Source organism: Triticum dicoccoides, chromosome 6B, assembly GCF_002162155.2.
Source record: "Triticum dicoccoides isolate Atlit2015 ecotype Zavitan chromosome 6B, WEW_v2.0, whole genome shotgun sequence".
NCBI classification, from domain to species: domain Eukaryota; kingdom Viridiplantae; phylum Streptophyta; class Magnoliopsida; order Poales; family Poaceae; genus Triticum; species Triticum dicoccoides.
Window position 1 is genome coordinate 355,932,633 of NC_041391.1, and position 2,807 is coordinate 355,935,439.

Sequence of the window (2,807 nt, forward strand, 5' to 3'; positions counted from 1 at the left end):
TCCACTTCCATCGGTAATTAACATGGAGCTATATTTTTATTCACCAACATGATATGTGTTTTGCTTGGAGCGTCTTGTATTATTTGTGTCTTTGCTTGTTAGTTTACCACAATCATCTTTTCTGTACAAACCTTTTGAGAGAGCCATACATGAATTGAAATTTGTTAGAATACTCTATGTTCTTCACTTATATCTTTTGAGCTTGATAGTTTTGCTCATAGTGCTTCACTTATATCTTTTGAGCGTGATAATTTTTGCTCTAGTGCTTCACTTAGATCTTTTAGAGCATGGTGGTGGATTTGTTTTAAAGAAACTTGATCTCTCATGCTTCACTTAGATTATTTTGAGAGTCTTTTATAGCATGGTAATTTGCTTAATGTTAATATACTTGGTGTTCAAGATATGTGAAACTTTCTTTTGAGTGCGTTGAATACTAAGATAAGTTTGATGCTTGATAATTGTTTTGAGATATGAAGGTGATAATATAAGAGTCATGCTAGTTGAGTAGTTGTGAATTTAAGGAATACTTGTGTTGAAGTTTGTGTTTCCCGTAGCATGCACGTATGGTGAACCGTTATGTGATGAACTCGGAGCATGATTTATTTATTGATTCTCTTCCTTATGAGTGGCGGTCGGGGATGAGCGATGGTCTTTTCCTACCAATCTATACCCCTAGGAGCATGCGCGTAATACTTTGCTTTGATAACTTCTAGATTTTTGCAAAAAGTATATGAGTTCTTTATGACTAATGTTGAGTTCATGGATTATACACACTTTTTCCCATCCTTCCACCTTTGCTAGCCTCTCTAATACCGCGCACCTTTCGCCGGTATCATACACCCACCATAAACCTTCCTCAAAACAGCCACTATACCTACCTATCATGGCATTTCCATAGCCACTTCGAGATATATTGCCATGCAACTTTCCACCATTCCGTTTATTATGACACGCTCCATCATTGTCATATTGCTAGCATGATCATGTAGTTGACATCGTATTTGTGGCAAAAGCCACCTTTCATAATTCTTCCATACATGTCACTCATGTTTCATTGCATATCCCGGCACACCGCCGGAGGCATTCATATAGAGTCCTATTTTGTTCTAAGTATCGAGTTGTAATTGTTGAGTTGTAAGGAAAGATAGAAGTGTGATGATCATCATTATTAGAGCATTGTCCCAAGTGATGAAAGGATGATGGAGTCTATGATTCCACCACAAGTCGGGATGAGACTCCGGACGAAAAAAAAGAGGCCATAAAAAAGAGAAAAGGCCCAAATAAAAAAATAAAAAAATGAGAGAAAAAGAGAGAAGGGACAATGCTACTATCCTTTTACCACACTTGTGCTTCAAAGTAGCACCATGATCTTCATGATAGAGAGTCTCTCATTTCGTCAGTTTCATATACTAGTGGGAATTTTTCATTATAGAACTTGGATTGTATATTCCAATGATGGGCTTCCTCAAAATGCCCTAGGTCTTCGTGAGCAAGCGAGTTGGATGCACACCCACTTAGTTTATTTTGTTGAGCTTTCATATACTTATAGCTCTAGTGCATCCGTTGCATGGCAATCCCTACTCACTCACATTGATATCTATTGATGGGCATCTCTATAGCCCGTTGATACGCCTAGTTGATGTGAGACTATCTTCCCTCTTTTTGTCTTCTCCACGACCACCGTTCTATTTCACATATAGTTCTATATCCATGGCTCACGCTCATGTATTGCGTGAAGATTGAAAAAGTTTTGAAAATGTTAAAGTATGAAACAATTGCTTGGCTTGTCATCGGGGTTGTGCATGATTTAAATACTTTGTGTGGGGAAGATGGAGCATAGTCAGACTATATGATTTTGTAGGGATAACTTTCTTTGGCCATGTTATTTTGAGAAGACATAATTGCTTTGTTAGTATGCTTGAAGTGTTATTATTTTTATGTCAATATGAACTTTTGTCTTGAATCTTTCGGATCTGAATATTCATACCATGATTAACAAGATTTACATTGAAATTATGCCAAAGTATCACCCCGCATAAAAAAATCTTTTTTATCATTTACCTACTCGAGGACGAGCAGGAATTAAGCTTGGGGATGCTTGATACGTCTCCAACGTATCTATAATTTTTGATTGCTCCATGCTACTTTATCTACTGTTTTGGACTATAATGGGCTTTATTTTCCACTTTTATATTATTTTTGGGACTAACCTATTAACCGGAGGCCCATCCCAGAATTGTTGCTTTTTGCCTTTTTCAGTATTTCGAAGAAACAAAATATCAAACGGAGTCCAAACGGAATGAAACCTTCGGGAACGTGATTTTCTCATTAGATAAGACCCAGGAGACTTGGACCCTCCGTCAAGAAAGCCACGAGGCGGTCACGAGGGTGGAGGGTGCGCCCCTCCCCCCTGGGCGCGCCCCTACCTCGTGGGCCCCTCTGAGCTCCACCGACGTACTCCTTCCTCCTATATATACCTACGTATCCCCGTATGATCAGAAAAGGAGCCAAAAACCTAATTCCACCGCCAGAGGAGGCATCCACCACAGAGGGCTTCTACATCATCACCATAGCCCCTTTGATGAAGTGTGAGTAGTTTACTTCAGACCTTCGGGTCCATAGCTAGTAGCTAGATGGCTTCTTCTCTCTTTTTGGATCTCAATACAATGTTCTCACCCTCTCCCGTGGAGATCTATTCGATGTAATCTTCTTTTTGCGGTGTGTTTGTTGAGACCAATGAATTGTGGGTTTATGATCCAGTATTATCTATGGAAAATATTTGATTCTTCTCTGAATTATTTTATGTA